The sequence below is a fragment of the Mustelus asterias genome, chromosome 26 (assembly GCF_964213995.1).
Source record: "Mustelus asterias chromosome 26, sMusAst1.hap1.1, whole genome shotgun sequence".
Taxonomy (NCBI): Eukaryota; Metazoa; Chordata; class Chondrichthyes; order Carcharhiniformes; family Triakidae; genus Mustelus; species Mustelus asterias.
The window spans coordinates 44,117,431-44,138,858 of record NC_135826.1 but is presented as its reverse complement, the minus strand read 5'-3'; positions in this window follow the sequence as shown (position 1 = coordinate 44,138,858).

Here is a 21,428-nt window from a genome sequence, read left to right as displayed (position 1 = left end):
GATGTGCGGGTTAGGTTGATTGGCCAGGTTAAAAATTGCCCCTTAGAGTCCTGAGATGCGTAGGTTAGAGGGATTAGTGGGTAAAAATATGTGGGGGTAGGGCCTGGGTGGGATTGTGGTCGGTGCAGACTCGATGGGCCGAATGGCCTCCTTCTGCACTGTAGGGTTTCTATGATTCTATGAGAGGCTGGATAGACTGGGACTTTTTTCTCTGGAGCGTAGGAGGTGAGGGGTGATCTTATAGAGATCTATAAAATAATGAGGGGCATAGATCAGCTAGATAGTCAATATCTTTTCCCAAAGGTAGGGGAGTCCAAAACTAGAGGGCATAGGTTTAAGGTGAGAGGGGAGAGATACAGCAGTGTCCGGAGGGGCAATTTTTTCACACAGAGGGTGGTGAATGTCTGGAACAAGCTGCCAGAGGTAGTAGCAGAGGCGGGTACAATTTTGTCTTTTAAAAAGCATTTAGATGGTTACATGGGTACAATGGGTAAAGAGGGATATGGGCCAAATGCGGGCAATTAGGATTAGCTCAGGGGTTTTAAAAAAAAGGGCGGCATGGACAAGTTGGGCCGAAGGGCCTGTTTCCATGCTGTAAACCTCTCTGACTCTATAACATCTTCATAATGTCTGTCAGAAATGAATGTGTAAGATGCCAGTAAAATGGAAGATTTATTCATGAAAGATATCAGCACAAGTCAGGCACAAATAATGCAACAAAGTAAATTACCCAGGCCGGGTGATAAAACCAAAAGGTAAAGGTGTCTTTTGGTATTAGAGCTGGTTAAAACTGGTTAGAGAAATGCTGAATCGTAAGAAGCCATTTTTGGGAGAGAACTTCCGTAAAACGGACAGACAAATGACAGATTTATATTTGAAGGTGTCAAAATATGATTGATTGAAGGACATGCCATTGTTAGATTGACAGAACAGTGGATGAATGAGATTGCTTTTAATTAAGTGCTGGGCTGATTAATCTGATAACGAAAACTATAACCAATCCCGCTCTTTGGCACGAAATCTGAAATCTTTTGTGAAAGCTGCCAGCTCATTCGCTGTGTAGGTGGAACCATTGATCTCCCATTTTGGCCAAAATGAGATTTATCTTGTCTTAATTGTATGTTTGTCTGAATATTGTTAATTTGTAACGTGTTTGATTTCAACATGTCAATTGTTTTAATAAAAACTAGTTTAATTGAAGAATTTCATTGAACTGAATAAACATTTTTTGCCTTTGTGAAATGAAATGTTTAATGAAAAGATAATGAAGGTCTTTAAATTAATCAGGTCACCGAAAAAAATTTCCCACAGCACATAGAAACATAGAAGCTAGAAGCAGGAGGAGGCCATTCGGCCCTTCGAGCCTGCTCCTTTTGATCGTGGCTGATCATCAAATTCAATTTCCTGATCCCCCCTTTCCCCCCCATATCCCTTGATCCCTTTAGCCTCAAGAGCGATATCTAATTTCTTCTTGAAATCACACAGCGTTTTGGCCTCAACTACACTCTGTGGGAGTGAATTCCACACAATCACCACCCTCTGGGTGAAGACATTTCTCCTCACCTCAGTTCTAAAAAGTTTATCCCTTATCCTCAAACTATGACCCCTAGTTCTGGACACCCCCACCATTGGGAACATTCTTTCTGAATCTGCCCTGTCTAACCCTGTTAGAATTTTATAAGTTTCTATGAGATCCCCACTCACTCTTCTAACCTCCAGTGAATATAATCCTAACCGACACCATTTTGGCTAATGTACAGACACCATCTGGCTTTGAAAAAGACCCTTCAGGCCTAAGCAATGTTGGTTGAGGGATAAATGTTAGTCCGGAAACAGGGAGACTCCTTGGCACTTATCCCAACACCTCTGTGTCATTGTTTACATCGACCTGAGACAACAAACATCTCAACATTTCAACATCTTCGATGTAGACCATAAATATAGAATATAGAACGTTACAGCACAGAAGCAGGCCCTTTGGCCTATGATGTTGTGCCAAACATGATGCCAAATTAAATTAATCCCTTTTGCCTGCCCTTGGTCTGTATCTCTCTATTCTCTGCACATTCATGTGCTTATCTAAAAGGCCCTTAAACACCCCTATTGTATCTGCCTCCACCGCCACCCCTGGCAACGCATTCCAGACACCTACCACTCTAAAAAACTTGCCCCTCACATCTCCTTTGAACTTTCCCCCTCTCACCTTAAGTGCATGTCCCCCAGTATTAGACATTTCAACTCTGGGGGAAAAAGATTCTGACTGTCAACCCTATCCATGCCTCTAAATTACTTTATAGACTTCTATCATGTCTCCCCTCAGCCTCCGCCGCTCCAGAGAAAACAACCCTCGTTTGGCCAGCCTCTCCTTATAGTTCATACCCACTAATCCGGCAGGATCCTGGTAAACCTCTTCTGCACCCTCTCCAAAGCCTCCACATCCTTCCTGTAATGTGGTGACCAGAATTGAATGCAATACTCTAAGTGCGGCCTAACCAAAGTTTTATAAACCTGCAACATGACACCTTGATTCATGTATCAAATTCAATATCCTCATCCCCCCTTCCCCCCCATATCCCTTGATCCCTTTAGCCCCAAGAACTGTATCTAATTTATTCTTGAAATCACACAAAGGCAATAAAGGCAAGTATGCCATACACCTTCTTTAGCACCCTAGCTACTTGCGTGGCCACTTTCAGGGAGCTATGGACTTGAACCCCAAGATCTCTCTGTACATCAACGCTGCTCAGGGTCCTGCCGTTAACTGTATCCTTCCGCATTTGTTCTCACAAAGTGCAGCACCTCACACTTGCCCGGTGTAGCCCTCCTTCAGCACTGTGTCCAGAGTGGGATTTAAACTCACAACTTCCCAACTCAGGGGTAAGGGTGCAACTCGCTGAATCATGACTGGCACTCATCATTTCAGCTGGCAATCACAAGGAGAGTTCACACAGCATGATGCTTTACATCAGGTTACTTTGTTAACCTAGAGTTTTCTGGCAGGGTATTATTGACACACACACCCTGGTGCCGCTCACAATCGATTCCCTGTTGGACATTCAGTAAAGCAAGCGAACCGGCAGCCAAATTGCCATTGTTGCTATGACGATGGTATTTCACATCAAGGGTCCTTAATAACAGGTTGAATATGCTTCTAATATTAAAAATTAATTCATCTTTTTCAAACGTAGAATCACAAAAACACACAAATGCAGGAAGATGCACAATAAATACTTATGTCACCCACAGCCCCAACAGATTCCTCTCCCCCCCCCCACCCCTGTCCTTCTTCCCGATACCCACCCACGCCTCACAACCCATCATAGAATCCCTACAGTACAGAAAGAGGCCATTCGGCCCATCGAGTCTGCACCGACCACAAACCCACCCAGGCCCTACCCCCATATCCCTACATATTTACCCACTAATCCCTCTAACCTACGCATCTCAGGACACTAAGGGCAATTTTAGCATGGCCAATCAACCTAACCCGCACATCTTTGGACTGTGGGAGGAAACCGGAGCACCCGGAGCAAACCCACGCAGACACGAGGAGAATGTGCAAACTCCACACAGACAGTGACCCGAGCCAGGAATCGAACCCAGGTCCCTGGAGCTGTGAAGCAGCAGTGCTAACCGCTGTGCTACCGTGCCGCCCTGACGAAGTGCTGGTTTGTGAGAGTGGTGCTTTGCCTGAGTCCCACAGCACAGGGGTATTTCTGCAGAGAACATTGCCGGGCCCTGGGAGCAGGCGACCACTTCACCATTGGCTCTGACGAAGGGTCATCCAGACTCTATTCTCTCTCCACAGAAGCTGTCAGACCTGCTGAGATTTTCCAGCATTTTTCTGTTTTTGTTGCAGATTCCAGCTTCCGCAGTATTTTGCTTTTATCACTATGATGAAATGTCTTCCATATATTATAGATATATAGATGAAACTTCTTCACTATATTACTGCCAGACTCTCTTTGTCAGTTTGAGGATATTTCTTCTCAGCACCTGATAAGGTTCTTGATGTGAATGCAATTGGCCCCTCTACTCCGCCTGACATCTTGTGGGAAAGGACAGCTCCATCTGGTGATGCGTCACGGGTCGCTACCAATAGTTGGGTTGGATTGAATTATACCAGTGGTGACTGTAAGAATTATAGAATCCCTACAGTGCAGAGGGAGGCCATTCGGCCCATCGAGCCTGCGCTGACAACAATCCCACCCAGGCCCTATCCCGTAACCCCATGTATTTACCCTGCTAATCCCTCTGACACTAAGGGGCAATTTAGCATGGCCAATTCACCTAACCCACACATCTTTGGACTGTGGGAGGAAACCGGAGCAGCCGGAGGAAACCCTCACAGACATGGGGAGAACGTGCAGACTCCACACAGTCAGTGACCCGAGGCTGGAATTGAACCTGGGTCCCTGGAGCTGTGAGGCGGCAGTGCTAACCACTGTGCTGCCCTTCTTGTTCTACTTTAACAAATGCCTCTTTTTCCGTCTCTCCCCATTTCCATCGTTGAAACTTCTTCAAAAGCTGGTGTCGTGAGACTAAAGTTGCAGGCAGGTTTTGTAGGAATTTTCTGGAATAATTCACATGGAATGATTTTAACTCTGACACATTTTTAGGCTGTGGTACTTCCTTTATGGCTTCAACCTTGTTCCCTAAGGGGTGTGGGCCTTTGGCATTTACCCTGAAACCCAGGTGTGTAACTTCATCTGCCCAGAAAGTGCAGACACCGGCTTCTTATAATCTTTTCAGGACGTCTCTTAGAAGAGAATCATAGAATCCTTACAGCCCATTCGGATCATCGAGTCTGCACCGACCACAATCCCACCCAGCCCCTATCCACATTAGCCCTACTAACCTCCTGACACTAAGGGGCAATTTAGCATGACCAAGCCACCTAACCCGCACATCTTTGGACTGTGGGAGGAAACCGGAGCACCCGGAGGAAACCCACGCAGACACGGGGAGAATGTGCAAACTCCACACAGATAGTCACCCAAGGCCGGAATTGAACCCGGGTTCCTGGAGCTGTGAGGCAGCAGTGCTAACCACTGTGCCACCGTGCCGTCCACATGTTTGCCCTGTGTTCCTCAGGGGACACTCCAGTAATTGTGACATCATCCACGTACACCACTATCTGAGGGATGCCCTGCAATAAACTTTCCATCGTAGACTGGAAACTGGCACAGGCTGATGAGACTCCAAAGGGTAAACATGTGCCATGGTATAACCCTTTGTGGGTGTTAATAGTAACCAGTCTCTAGGGATCTTCCTCCAATTCCAGCTGCTTGATGCAACTTGATGCACTTAAGGCCCCTTGCTAAATTTGCATAAATTTGCATCTGCTTTTAAAGGAAGGATTACAGGTACAGCCCATTCAGAGAACGGTACAGGTTTTATGACATTCAAGTCTTCCAATCTCCCGAACTTCACTTCTACTTTATGTTGCAGGGCATAAGGCACGAGGCAGGCATGCAAAAATTTAGATGTAGCCTTGGGATTCCGTTTTATTCACCTCGTTCTTATTATAAAACCTCAGAGTATGTGCACACGAGCTCTTGAAAACCTCCATCCCGAATATTCAATAACTCCAGCCAGTCTAATTATATCTGTTTCAACCAGTCTTGACCAATGTGAATTCTCCCCCAAAAATTCTAAGTCCCCAATTTGCGTGAAAATGGGAGTAACTCCTGTTGGTTTTTTTAGCGGGATTTTCAGAATGAATCCCCCACACTCTGCACTACAGAGTGCCCAAGCACAACTCCCCCTGAAAATCAGTGGGCATGGTCTATCCCCGCTGGAGAGGCCGGCAGCATAGCGCTAAGGGGGCCACTGCCCATGCATCGATCTGTCAGAGCGGATATTGGCGCATGCGCACTAGCCCCGCATTGCCGGCCTCCCGATCGATGGCCAGCCCTGCAACTTCCCATCGCTGCCTCTCCGACTCACCCACCCTTGATCACTGGCCTCCCAGACCTCTCCGAAGCAGCCCAATATCTTCCCCTGCCCCTGGCCAGCCCGGATCTCCCCAACCCCTGGCCAGACTCAATCTCCCGGAACCCACGCCCCACCCCCCGCAGCAGCCCTGACCTCCCCCCGGCAGCCCCAACACCCCTGGCAGCCCCGACACCCGCCCCCCCCCCCAACCCCACCCCATCCATCTGGATGGCCAATCACCGTCCTCCATCCCTCTGCCACCAACCACAATTGCAGAGTAGCAGTGGGAACCCCCACCCCCACCGATCGTCACCCCCATAGGCCCTGCCCCCAAGAGGCACCGCCCCTCCTGTCCTGCCACCTTGGGCATTGCCAGTTTTCCCCTTGGGCCAGTGCCAGGTGAGCAGGCTGGCACTGCCCAAGGGGCAAGCTCCTTTACCCCGGACCTCCTAGGAGGGCTTCAATTGCCTCTGTTCCCTCCCGCGGGGTCATGCCACCTGTTCCCTGTTAGTGGGGAGCGGTTGTAAACCCCTCTGGAGTGAACCAGTCCCGCAGGGGTAGGGAGGGTGGGGGAGAGACACTAATGGGCATGGAGACTTCAGTCCTGGGCCCGCTGATTACATGGAAATGGGAATTTAAATATTGAAATCAGCTCCGCGCTGATTTCCGATGCAGAGCTGATTATTCTTAAAAATCTTGGTGCCGGAGACTTGCGGAGGCCAATATGCCCAGTGGGAAGCCCGCACTATGCCCCCCGCTGTTATCTCCGGGCCTGATGCACTGCTGGAGCAGGGCAGCGGGTTGAGAGAATCAACCCCAATGTCTTTGACCCTCAATCACTATAACAGGTGCTGTTTGGTTTCTGTAGGATACTATAACTCTTACTGACCCTACTGTCATCAATATCTCTCCTGTATACAGAGACAGAATGGCCTCAGAACTGCTCAACCTCAAGGCTTCCAGATCTTTCTGGATTTATCGGAATGCCTGCTTCCCTTTGACTGTGGCCATGGCTCCAGTGGCCACCTCCATTTTAAGTGATCTGCCATTGACCATCAAGACTATTTTCTATCACTGGCACTTGGTGAGTTGGACCTCGTTTGAAGGGTAAATTTTGGATCCCTTGTTGGACCCTCAGCCAGTTGCTTTAACAATGTTAGACTAAATGTTGTGGGGGTTTTTTTAAGTGTTCTGTCCTGCCTGCTTCATTCTGCACCATGCCTGTATATAATCCTTCCTCTTGCAGCGGAAACATACGTGATTTCTGCACAGGCACGATCCCTGGGAATGCTCTTCCCCACACGGAAAACATGCTTCCACCCCCGGTGCTGTACTATCCCTCTCGGGCTCCGCAGCGCTCTCTATTGGGCTGTTCCTCACAGCAGCCATTTCCACCATCGACAGTTCACCTCGCTGGGCACGCCTTGCAATTCGCTCATGCCCTGCTCAGCACATTCAGTCACCTGGACCATCTCTACGGCTTTTCCCAAAGAGAAGCCAGCAGCTTCTTTGGTGTTGTGAGGCTGTCGATTCCCGCAGACCAAACGGTCCCTGAACATCTCCCGCAGAGCTGGGCCGAATTCACAGAGCTCTGCTAACCCTCCCAATCTGGCCAAGAGCCCAGAGGCCTCCTGTTTTCTCGCCTGTTCAACACTTAGTATTTTTTGGAGAAAGTTCCGCCCTTTGTGTCAGGTCCGGGGTAAAGGAGGTTGCCCCTTGGGCAGTGCCAGCCTGCTCACCTGGCACTGGCCCAAGGGGAAAACTGGCAATGCCCAAGGTGGCAGGGCAGGAGGGGTGGTGCCTCTTGGGGGCAGGGCCTATGGGGGTGACGATCGGTGAGGGTGGGGGTTCCCACTGCTACTCTGCAATTGTGGTTGGTAGTCATGATGTGGAGATGCCGGCGTTGGACTGGGGTAAACACAGTAAGAAGTTTAACAACACCAGGTTAAAGTCCAACAGGTTTATTTGGTAGCAAAAGCCACACAAGCTTTCGAAGCTCTAAGCCCCTTCTTCAGGTGAGTGGGAATTCTGTTCACAAACAGAACTTATAAAGACACAGACTCAATTTACATGAATAATGGTTGGAATGTGAATACTTACAACTAATCCAGTCTTTAAGAAACAAAACAATGGTAGTGGAGAGAGCATCAAGACAGGCTAAAAAGATGTGTATTGTCTCCAGGCTTCTTTAACATGTTTAGGGTGGAAGCTGGATGAGTGGAGCATCGTGAGGTTATCCGTGGGCTTGCGGTACAGTGAGGTGCTGAGGTGACCGTCCTTAATGGAGATTCTTGTCTACCTGATACGCTGCAAGAAAGGATGTCCCGAGGCATGGTACATTGGGGAAACTATGCAGACGCTGCGACAACGGATGAATGAACACCGCTCGACAATCACCAGGCAAGACTGTTCTCTTCCTGTTGGGGAGCACTTCAGCGGTCACGGGCATTCGGCCTCTGATATTCGGGTAAGCGTTCTCCAAGGCGGCCTTCGTGACACACGACAGCGCAGAGTCGCTGAGCAGAAACTGATAGCCAAGTTCCGCACACACAAGGACGGCATCAACCGGGATATTGGGTTCATGTCACACTATCTGTAACCCCCACAGTTGCGTGGACCTGCAGAGTTTCACTGGCTGTCTTGTCTGGAGACAATACACATCTTTTTAGCCTGTCTTGATGCTCTCTCCACTCCCATTGTTTTGTTTCTTAAAGACTGGATTAGTTGTAAGTATTCGCATTCCAACCATTATTCATGTAAATTGAGTCTGTGTCTTTATAAGTTCTGTTTGTGAACAGAATTCCCACTCACCTGAAGAAGGGGCTTAGAGCTTCGAAAGCTTGTGTGGCTTTTGCTACCAAATAAACCTGTTGGACTTTAACCTGGTGTTGTTAAACGTCTTATTGTGGTTGGTGGCAGAGGGATGGAGGACGGTGATTGGCCATCCAGATGGATGGGGTGGGGTTGGGGGGGTGGGGGGGGCAGGGCTGCCAGGGGTGTTGGGGCTGCCAGGGGGAGGTCAGGGCTGCTGCCGGGGGTGGGTCGTGGGTTCGGGGAGATTGAGTCTGGCCAGGGTCAGGGGAAGATATTGGGCTGCTTCAGAGAGGTCCGGGAGGCCAGTGATCGAGGGTGGGTGATGTCAGCATCCTCACCCAGGCTGTAAGTTTGTGGGCCACAGCCTGTGAGTAGAATCACCTTTCATTTTCCCTCTGCTGTGATCTCACTAGCTGTGAAGAAATAATGAAACTGTTGCGTATACTACTCCCATCTCTCAACCTCTGGGTCAAACGGCTTAATCTTCCCAATTAAAGACATTTTAAGGGCAGTTATACCATTTCTTCTTAGTTTCGATGTTCACTCTCCTCCCCCTCTAACTGCGCACTGTGATCTCCCAACCACTGATGTAGTTTTTCCTCGTCGCCAGTGTAGTAAATGTGAAGGCTACTCACTGTGGTTTCAACAAAGAACAGTTTATTAAGTAATATAATATATTTACAAGATAAACGTCTGACAGGGTTAATACACAAGTCTACTCTCTTCTTCTTCCTCACTCCTGATTGGCTTGGATTCCCGCGTGGCCTCTCCAAAGGGTCTGGTCTGATCACATGGTCCACTAAGGATCGCACCCCCCACCCCCCTAAAGGGGCCACATTACCACAGATTCCTATATCACAAAAACGCCAGAGGTTCTCCATGAATCATTCTGAGAACAATGACCTCCAGAAAGTCTGCATTTAAAGTGGTGACTGACTTATCGGCTATTGTTCATGTTGTTAGAATGTAATCAGTGGTAACATTGCACCTGTTGTGATGTGACCAATGGTAACAAGCTGTAAGGGTCAGCTGACCCAGTAAACCATGTAACCAATTACAGAATGATGTGATGATCAGCTGACCAGCTGACTCAGAATATATTAGAACATGTTGGGAATTGTGGGAGACTTGGATTGGCCCAGGGCGAGGCCCCAAGTTTGGAGTAATGAAGTATCTTTATTAAACCCTTTCTTTGATTTGCAAGTTGGACAAAGTTTTGTTATATTTTTATTGTCTCTACTGGAAGAGTTCCTTTTGGATTAACACATGTTGAACTTACTTTGGAGAAGTTGATGTTCAAATTAAAGGGGGAGGATTTGACTCACTATGGAGCCCTGCTGTAACAATGTACACAAGGAAATATTCTCACCAGGTTTGACCTGTTCACATACATGCTCCAACTAATGATGTTGTAGAGCGACAAGCAGAGAGAAGCAGCAGAACTGAGAGAGAACACACGCCATGAACAAAGCGTCTTTCATCTTTACCAAAATGCTTCCGACTATCATGTCCCCAAATTCACAACACATTCCGAACGTCTCCTCCAATATCTCCAATGGCAAAGATTTCTCCTCCATTCATTGCCAGCTGTAGACTGTGGCATCCTGTTGCCTGGTGTTGTGTTTCCACCTTCCCCAGAAACAAAGAGGGACCCTGTGAGATATTTGTGAAATATGGCTGTCATGGTGGAACAGCTGACAGTGTGTGCATGTCTGTGAGTGTGTGTGTGTGCGTGTGTGTGTGTGTCTATGTCTGTCTGTGTGTGTATCTGTGTGTGTGTGTCTGTGTCTGTGTGTGTGTATCTGTGTGTGTGTGTCTGTGTCTGTGTGTGTGTATCTGTGTGTGCGTGTGTCAGTGAGTGTGTGTGTGTGTGTATCTCTGTGAGTGTGTGTATCTCTGAGTGTGTGCCCATGTGTTTGTGTGTGTGTGTGTTGGTGTGCATGTTTGTGTATGTAATTGTCTGTCTGAGTGCATATTACTGTGCAGGCATCTTGAGCGAGTATATGAATGTGTGTGAGTGCCCATGTTTTTCTGTTTCTGTCTGTGTGTCTGTGTGCATGTGTGTTTGTGTGAGTTTGAGTCTGAGTGTGTGTGCATGTGAGTGTGCATGCATCTTTGTGTGTGTCTGTGTGAAATAATGTGTGGGAGCATATTTGTGTGAGTGTGTGCCTGTGTGGGAGTGTGTATGTGGGAGTGTGAGTGTGTGTGAATGTGTATCTGAGTGTGTGTGCATATGAATGTGCATGCATCCTTGTGCGTGTCTGTGTGTGAGTGTGTCTGTGTGCGTGTGGGAGTGTGTGTGAGTGCATGTAGGAAAGTGCTGTGAGTTATATGAATTAGTAGCAGATACTGAAGCAGTTCCCGTCCAAATGCAGTAAGACCAGGATAACATCAGGCTTGGGCTGATAAGTGACAAGTAACATTTGCGCCACACAAGTGCCACTAGAATACTGAAAGAAGTGGCCCTGGAAACGGTAGGTCCATTGGTGGTTATTTTCCAAAATTCTTTAGACTCTGGACTGGTTCCTACAGATTGGGGGGTGGCTAATGGAAGTCCACTAGTCAAAAGGGGAGGTAGAGAGAAAACAGGGAACTATAGCCCAGTGAGCCTAACGTCGGTACTGGGGAAGTTGCTAGAGTCCATTATCAATTATTTAATAACTCGGCATTTGGAAGGCAGTGGTATAATCAGACAAAGTCAGCATGGATTTACAAAGGGGAAATCATGCTTGATGAATCTATTGGAATTTTGTGAGGATGTAACTAGTAGAGTTGGCGGAGGAGAACCAGTGGATGTGGTTTGTTTAGACTTCCAGAAGGCTTTCGACAAGGTCCCACATAACATATGTAAAGTTGAGGCACACGGGATTGCAGGTAATGTGTTGAGATGGATAGAGAGCGGGTTAGCAGAAAGAAAGCAAATAATTTGCATAAATGGGTCTTTTTCTGATTGGCAATCAGTGACTAGTGGGGTTCTGCAAGGATCTGTGCTAGGACCCCAACTGTTCACATTATATATTAATGGTTTGGAAGAGGGAACTGAATGTATTATCTCCAAATTTGCAGATGATACAAAGTTGGGTGGGAGGGTGAGCTGTGAGGAGGATGCAGAGATGCTTCAGTGTGATTTGGACAGGCTGAGTGTGAGGGTATCTGCATGGCAGATGCAGCATAATGTGGATAAATGTGAGGTTATCCACTTTGGTAGCAATAATAGGAAGACAGATTATTACTTGAATGGTGTAATTTGAGAGAGGTGGATACTCAATAAGACCTTGGTATCGTAGTGCATCAGTTGCTGAAAGTAAGCGTGCAGGTACAGCAGGCAGTAAAGAAGGTAAATGGTATGTTGGCCTTCATAGCGAGAGGATTTGAGTATAAGGATCGGGATGTTTTGCTGCAATTGTATAGGACATTGGTGAGGCCACACCTGGAGTATTGTGTGCAGTTTTGGTGTCCTTATCTGAGGAAGAATGTCCTTGCTATAGAGGGAGTGCAGCGAAGGTTTACCAGGCTGATTCCTGGGATGGCAGGATTGTCATATGAGGAGATACTAAATCGATTAGGATTATACTCACTGGAGTTTAGAAAAGTGAAAAGGGGTCTCATAGAAACTTATAAAATTCTAACAGGGTTAGACAGGGTAGATTCAGAAAGAATGTTCCCAATGGTGGGGGAATCCAGAACTAGGTGTCATAGTTTGAGGATAAGGGGGTAAATCTTTTAGAACTGAGATGAGGAGAAATTTCTTCACCCAGAGGGTGGTGAATGTGTGGAATTCACTCCCACAGAAAGTAGCTGAGGCCAAAGTGTTGTGTGATTTCAAGAAGAAATTAGATATAGCTCTTGAGGCTAAAGGGATATGGGGAGAAGGAGAGAATCAGGATATTGAATTTGATGATCAGCCATGATCAAAATGAATGGCAGAGCAGGCTCGAAGGGCCAAATGGCCTCCTCCTGCTTCTAGTTTCTATGTTCCTTTGTGCCAGGCAATGGCCATCTTCTCCAAGAGAGAATCTAACCATTGCATCTTGGCATTCAATAACATTATCACCATTGAATCCAGTTCCCTTGTCTACATTTCCAAATGCAGTTTCTAGAACCTTCTCAGTTTCTGATAGGATTTGGTTGAGGGCTATCCAGCTTGGATGTTTCAATTTGCTATTACTAATTTCTAAGTCATCATCAATGTTTGCTCCTCTTGGCTGGGGGGGGTTGAGGAGGGCGAGGCTGGAGGGTGAGGTGGGGGGGTTGAGGAGGGCGAGGCTGGAGGGTGAGGTGGGGGGGTTGAGGAGGGCGAGGCTGGAGGGTGAGGTGGGGGGGTTGAGGAGGGCAAGGCTGGAGGGTGAGGTGGGGGGGTTGAGGAGGGCGAGGCTGGAGGGTGAGGTGGGGGGGTTGAGGAGGGTGAGGCTGGAGGGTGAGGTGGGGGGGTTGAGGAGGGCGAGGCTGGAGGGTGAGGTGGGGGGGTTGAGGAGGACGAGGCTGGAGGGTGAGGTGGGCTGACACTGCGACCTGTGCACAGCATCATCTCATTTGTTCAGTTCATTCCATTCTTGAGGAGGAGATACTGGAGGAGACATCTTACATAAACCCTCACTGAGAAGACAGGTTTATCTTTCTTTATTCTGATGCAAATATCTCAAATATTTGTTTGAGGTTAATTGATTTGCGCGTTCTGCTCACGGTCACATCAGCTGTGGAATGTATTCCGAAACAAGCAGCTGGCTGGAGGTCCTGCCCACTGTCTGTACATTGGGGGGACATGAGTGTGATCTCTGTGGGCCAGTGGCAATGTACAATCATCATCAAATTAACCCAGAATATCAGTAGTGAGTGATGCTTGGAGAAGGTCTAAGGTTGATGCACACGTGCACACACATATGTACCCAGCTCACACACACGCATATGCACACACATACACATGCACACACTCACACGCATATCAAATCAAATCAAATCAAATATTCACACACACACACATGCACACACACATATGTGCACACACATACACACACATGTGCACACACATTCACACACACACACCAGCCACCATTTAGCGCCTGGACTAATAATTTGTTCCCCAAGTTGATTGTTCGCTCTGAAATGGAACATCGCCTAACATCTAACTCAACCCAAAACGCGTCTAACCTTCTTTGTCTGACATCCTATTGACCAAACTGAGATACCGATTCAACGGGAACAAAATCTAGTTTGTCAACTCCTCGAGTCCTTCCCACGCCAGTCTGGTTCATGTATTTACACAGCGAGCAATCAGGGACAGGCTAACTTTGATCTTCAAACAAATTCTAAGTGAGGAGACTGCGATCAGATTTTTTCTTTCGCGAATTGTTTTGTGATTTTGGGTGTGATTATAACTGGCAGAGGGTTTAACCACAGGCAGTGTTGGCAGGGCCAATTAAACATCAGTGTTACAAAAAAAACATCTCCACGAACAGCATGAGGAAATGTGCCAATACCCCACGATGAAAATGAAGAAGGCGTTTGACAAGAGAACTTGCCAAAAAGCTGCCACTGCCTCATTAGACGCTCACTGACACAGCTCCCAGGACTTCACCCTGCTCAGGAATCTTCATGCCTGGCAAAGACGCTCTCAGCATCAAGGAAACGTTAGTGACAGGTAAACACAAGCCTGACCCAGGGGCTGGAGGTCAAAGCATTAAATTTAAGGACTGCGGTGAGCAGCGAAGGAGAACCTCATCGCTTTCAAATAAACGTGGTTAGGTTTCAACTTTCACAATGGACGAATGATTGGTTTATGAAGATGAGAAATAGGTTTATTGTAAATTAGCCCCAGGCTTAAAGAGCTCTTGTGAAGGATCTCGGGGGATTTCACGATGTTAAAGGTGCTATTTAAGGGTAAGCTGTTGTTGTGTTATTTTGTTTCTAATCTCCTTCCTATTTACCCCAGGACAGGAGAAGCTCACTCAGCGACTCAAACCTCTTCCATCTCACAATCAGATCGTAGACGTTCTGTGCCGTAACCCCATTTTCCCAACTTGTTCCATATCGAAGCCGAAAATAAAAATAGACACCCCAGTCTCCAAAACTCCAGTTGATGTTCCGAATCCTCAGCCTTTTTTTGGGAGGGAGAATTCTAAATTTCTACTGCCCTTTTGTGGAACCATAGAATTGCTGTAGTGCAGAATGAGGCCATTTGGCCCATCAGGTCTGCACCGACTCTCTGGAAGAGCATCCCACCCAGGCCCTCCCATCTGCCCTATCCCTATAACCCTGCATCCACCTAACCCACACACCTTTGGACATGAAGGGGCAATTTCGCATGGCCAATCTACGTAACCTGCAGATCTTGGGAGGAAACTGGAGCACCCGGAGAAAACCCACGCAGACACAAGGAGAACATGCAAACTCCACACAGACAGTGACCTGAGGATGGAATTGAACCAGATCCCTGGCGCTGTGAAGGAGCAGTGCTATCCACTGTGCCATCATTCCGCCATGTGTGGAGAGTCCTACCCGATTTTGCTCCCGAACGGCCTAGCTTTCTCTACTGCTGTCGGCGAGAATGGAGAATTTGGCGCTCGGCCCGATCTCCTGCAGCAGGATCGGAGGATCCCAGCCACGGGTGAGGTCGGAAAATTCCGGCCTCTGTCCCCTCATTCTTAATTTTCCCACCAGAGGAAATCGTTTCCTGATATCAACCACTTTATCACTGGCAGATGAAGGGGCACGGTGGCACAGTGGGTGACACAGTGGGTGGCACAGTGGGTTAGCACTGCTGCCTCACAGCACCAGGAACCCGGGTTCAATTCCAGCCTCGGGTCACTGTCTGTGTGGAGTCTGCACGTTCTCCCCATGTCTGCTTGGGTTTCCTCCGGGTGCTCCGGTTTCCTCCCACAGTCCGAAAGACGTGCTGGTTAGGTGCATTGGCCGTACTAAATTCACCCTCAGTGTACCCGAACAGGCGCCGGTGTGTGGCGACTGGGGGATTTTCACAGTAACTTCACTGCAGTGTTAATGTAAGCCGACTTGTGACACTAATAAATAAACTTGAAAGTTTTTCTCACCATAGTCAACTATTCTACCCAATCTAACTCCCTCACCTGTCTTACACCGAGACCTGGTCACCACCATCCCTGTGCTCGCTGACTCTCATTGACTCCCAGTTGACCAACCCCTCAATTTTAAAATTCCCATCCCAGTGTTCCAATCCACTTATGGCCTCACCCCCTCCCTATCTCTGTAACTTCCCCCTGCCCCACAGCCCTCCACATTCTCTGCTCACCCCCCCCCCCGCCCCCATTCCCCCCCCCCCCTCCCCCCATTCCCCCCAACTCAATTCAAGCCTTTTACACATCTCCAATTTCCATCGCTCCACCATCAATGGGCACAGTCTCAGCTACCTAAGTTCTGGAATTCCCTCCCTAACCCTCTCCACCTCTCGCTCCCTTTCTTTAAGCTGCCTCCTTAAAACCTGGCTGCATCTCCAAGCTTTCCGTCACCTGTCCCAATATCTGTTTTTTTTTAACTTGGTGTCAAATGTTGTTTGAGAATATTTCTGTGAAATGCTTTGCAGTGATTTACCACCTTAATGGCGCTATATGAATGCATGTTGTTTTTGGTGTCTGACAGTTCATATAAACAGCCGTGAGAGGGGTGTACCAAATTCTTGCTGTACTTGCATTATTCTACAAAGCAGCGACCAGCACTCTCTTGAGAATAAGGAAGAGAACTTGGCCAAATTACTATAGTTTTCTGGAATTTCAAGACTAAACTTCAACCTCCCAAACAATGAAAAGAGGTCTTTCATCTCCTCAGCCCCCCCCAATCTATAACATCTTCTGAACCACTTCATTGAGTTATTGGTTTGGTGTCTGTATGTGATGTGGGCAGAATGGGGGTCGGTTTAACTCAGTTGGCAGGACAGCTAAAGTTAAAGTTTATTTAATTAGTCACAAGTAAGGCTTACATTAACACTGCAATGAAGTTACTGTGAAATACCCCTAGTTGACACACTCTGGTGCCCTGTTCGGGTCAATGCACCCTAATCCGCACGTCTTTCAGACTGTGGGAGGAAACCGGAGCACCCGGAGGAAACCCATGCAGACACGGGGAGAATGTGATCACACAGACAGTGATCCAAGCCAGGAATCGGACCCGGATCCCTGGCTATGTGAAGCCACAGTGCGAACTGTGCCACTGCGCCGCCCCAGCTAGTTTGTGAGGCAGAGCAATGCCAACAGCACAGGTTCAATTCCTGTACCGGCTGAGGGTTATTCATGAAGCCTCCGCCTTCTCAACCTTGCCTGAGGTGTGGTGATCCTCGGGTTAAATCACCACCAGTCAGCTCTCCCCCTCAAAGTGGAGAGCAGCCTGTGGTCATCTGGGACGGGCGGCACGGTGGCACAGTGGTTAGCACTGCTGCCTGACAGCGCCAGGGACCCCGGTTCGATTCCTGGCTTGGGTCACTGCCTGTGTGGAGTTTGCACATTCTCCCCATGTATGCGTGGGTTTCCTCCGGGTGCTCTGGTTTCCTCCCACAGTCCAAAGATGTGTGGGTTAGGTGGATTAGCCATGCTAAATTGCCCCTAAGTGTCAAGAGGGCTAACAGGGTAGATGCATGGGTTTATGGGGATCGGGCCTGGGTGGGATCCTGGTCAGTGCAGACTTGATGGGTCGAGTGGCCTCCTTCTGTACTGTAGGGATTCTATGGGACAATGTTGACTTTAGCTGGACAGAATGCAAACAGATTTGTTCTGCAACTTGTCTTCTGCATTCCGACTAATAACTCACTTCTAGCCATAGAATCCTCGAATGGTTCCAACACAGGAGGCCAATCTGCCCGTCCAACCCATGCTGGCTCTCTGCAGGAGCAATTTAGTTAGTCCCTCTCCTTCACCCATTCCACACAGTTTCAGGTGTTTATCCAATTCCCTCCAGAAAGCCCTGGTTAAATCTGCCTCCACCACTCCCCCAGGTAGTGTGTTCCAGATCATAAACATTTGCTGCATAGAAAGGTTTTTTCTTCATGTCACCTTTGGTGCTTTCCCCGATCACCTTTAAACAATGCCAACTTTTCTCAAATGTTCCGCAATTCTGAACTGATCTGCAAAGATGCCAGCACTGAGTATGTGTTAGCGTGTGCGTGTGCTTGTTGCATGTATGAGTTTGTGTGTGTGTGCATGTGTATGTGCCTGTGTGTGTGCTTTTGTATGCCTGCATGTTTTTGTATCTCTCTGTGTATGTGTGACAATAATAATAAATAAAGCTGTATTAAATCACATCTTAGGTTTCCCTGGCAAAAAGAGAATTGTTTCAAACCCCCTTCATAATGAAAGACCAGCTTCCCTCCCCCCCCCGCAACCACCTCCCCCCCCCCCCCCCCCCCCCTGCCTCCCCACACACACATTACAACCCTATCCTTCATAGTAAAACCTCATCTGTTCCTTTTGGCCTTCATCTTAATAATTGCACCGGCTTAAATACCTCGACCAGGTCTCTCAAGGCAGGTTTGATTCTTAAAAAAACTTCTATATATTCAATATTCGAGCATGAAAATTCAATTCCCTCAAAAAGGGTAGCACGGTGGCACGGTGGTTAGCACAGCTGCCTCACAGCGCCAGGGACTCCGGTTCAATTCTGGTCTTGGGTGACTCTCCATGTGGGGTTTGCACGTTCTCCCCGTGTCTGCGTGGGTTTCCTTCTGGTGCTCCGGTTTCCTCTCACACTCCAAAGACGTGCGGGTTAGGTGGATTGGCCATGCTAAATTGCCCCTTAGTGTCAGGGGGAATTAGCTCGGATAAATATGTGGGGTTATAGGGATGGGTGGGATTGTGGTCGGTGCAGACTCAATGGGCCAGATGAGATAGATAGGTTCTTGATTAATAGGGGGATCAGGGGTTGTGGGGAAAAGGCAGGAGAATGGGGATGAGAAAAATACCAGCCGTGATTGAATGGCGGAGCAGACTCGATGGGCCGAGTGGCCTAATTCTGCTCCTATGTCTTATGGAATGGCCTCCATGTGCACTGTAGGGTAAGAATCTCAGTGTCCCCAAACTCCTCAATTCCATTCTCTTTACAAACCTTAATTTTATTTTGTGCTAACCTGGTATTTAAACCTTTATTTCTTTACCATTCTGATTATTTTTATCCATTTCTCATCGCCGTTGGTTTCAGTTTACTCAAGATTTTTGGGTTAAATTAGAATAACTGGAAAAAAAAAGAATCTATTTTCACTGCGAGTTAATTAACTTTCAAGTGCCTTTTGGAAAGTACCATTTATTTCAGCCTGTGAAGTGATATTTAACGACAGTTATCACGTCTAATGTCACTGCAATTAATTATTAATGTACTGTGAAATTAATATAAATATCAGGAGGGTAAAAACAAGACTGTTCAGAAACGTATGTGAAATGAGCTTCCCTCGTCTCAATCCAGTTTTTTCCTCATTAATTCTTGGGATGAGGGTTTCTCTGGCAAGGCCAGTGTTTATCACCCATCCACCGTTGCTCCAAGAAGATGCTGGTGGCTCGCCTTCGGAGCATAGGAATTAGGAGCAGGACTAGGCAAATTCAGCCCCTGGAGCCTGCTCTGCAATGCAGATTTGCCGAGCTGGACCATTTCCGAGGGATGGTGCGGGACTCTATGTGACTTAGTGTCAGACTTTATCTGACAATGATCACATGAAGAGCCCTGGGATGCTGAGAAGACATTAAAGTTCACTTGTTAGTGTCGCAAGCAGGCTTACATTAACACTGCAAAGAGGGGCAGCATGGTGGCACAGTGGTTAGCACTGCTGCCTCTCTGCGCCAGAGACCCGGGTTTCAATTCCCAGCTTGGGCCACTGCCTGTGCAGAGTCTGCACGTTCTCCCCGTGTCTGTGTGGGTTTCCTCCGGGTGCTGATGACCATGAAATAACGTCGTATAACACACTTATTAATATTGTGACAATATTCCTGACGATGCAAATTACACACGTGATGTACAAATTATAGTGCAGAGTGAGATCACAAAAATTCAGGACAGGGAAAATTCCAACGTAAACAGGGTCAGGGTGGCACACTGGTCGGCACTGCTGCCTCTCAGCGCCAGGGACCCGGGTTCAATTCTGGGTTTGGGTCACTGTCTGTGCGGAGTCTGCATGTTCTCCCCGCGTCTGAGTGGGTTTCCTCCGGGTGCTCCAGTTTCCTCCCACAGTCCAAAGACGTGCTGGTTAGGTGCATTGGCCATGCTAAATTCTCCCTCAGTGTACCCGAACAGGCACCGGAGTGTGGCCATTAGGAGATTTCACAGTAGTTTCATTGCAGTGTTAATGTAAGCCCACTTGTGACAATAAATAAACTTTACTTTAATGAAGGTACTGTGAAAATCCTGTGGGTGCCACACGATAGCAGTGCAAAGTTTGTAGTTGTTATATCGTGCCAACCTCTGTTGCAGCATTTGTATGTGGTGTCTGTCCAGTGTTGCTGTGGTAAATATTGATCTTGGAAATCTATTGTGATGGCAACGGGTGTCTCAGACTAAAGATTGGGTTAATGCAGGGAGGCTTAATCTATGAGTTTAGTTCATTTATGTTTAAGTTTATTTATTAGTGTCACAAGTAGGCTTACATTAACACTGCAATGAAGTTACTGTGAAAATCCTCTAGTCGTCACACTCCGGCGCCTGTTCGGGTTACACTGAGGGAGAACTTAGCACGGCCAATGCACCCTAACCAGCACGTCTTTCTGTGGGAGGAAACAGGAGCACCCGGAGGAAACCCACGCAGACACGGGGAGAATGTGCAGACTCCACACAGGCAGTGGCCCAAGCCGCGAATTAAGCACTTGTCACTTGGCTGTTTGGCCATTTTTGACAATACTTCAGTGCAACTTTTGTGCCTAACACATCCTGCAGATGTTGCAGAGTCAGTCAGACTGCTTCAAGGTTAATGGGCTTCAGATGATGAGTTGTTTAGGGAGCGAAGGATTGAAGGAGGCTTCCCGAGTAACTGGTCATTGTGATTGTAATACTGCCATCAAGTGGATAACACACAAACTACAAATGGAATTCTGTTCGAAGAGATTCTGCCCTCCCACAATGTACCGACTGAAAGGGAGAAAATTTATTTAGAGTCATAGGGGTCTACAGGACAGAAAAGGCCCTTCGGCCCATCGCATCTGTGCCAGTCATTGTTTATTTAGTTTTTAACATTCATTCATGGGACATGGGCGTCTCTGGCTGGCCCGCACTTATTACTACCAAATAAACCTGTTGGACTTTAACCTGGTGTTGTAAGACTTCTTACTGGGCTTATCCCAGCCCAACCCCGCCATCTCCACATCACAGCATTTATTGCCCATACTTAGTTGCCATTGGAAGGCAGTTGAGAGTCAACCACATTGCTGTGGATCTGGAGTCACATGTAGGCCAGACCGGATAGGGACAGCAGATTTCCTTCCCTAAAGGACATTAGTGAACCAGATGGGTTTTTCCGACAATTAACAATGGTTTCATGGTCATCAGTAGATTCTTAATTCCAGATATTTTTTATTGAATTCAAATTCCACCATCTGCCGTGGAGGGAATCGAACCCGGGTCCCCAGAACATTAGTTGAGCTTCTGGATTAATAGTCTAATAGAAACATAGAAACTAGAAGCAGGAGGAGGCCAATTGGCCTTCGAGTCTGCTCTGCCATTCATTTTGATTATGGCTGATC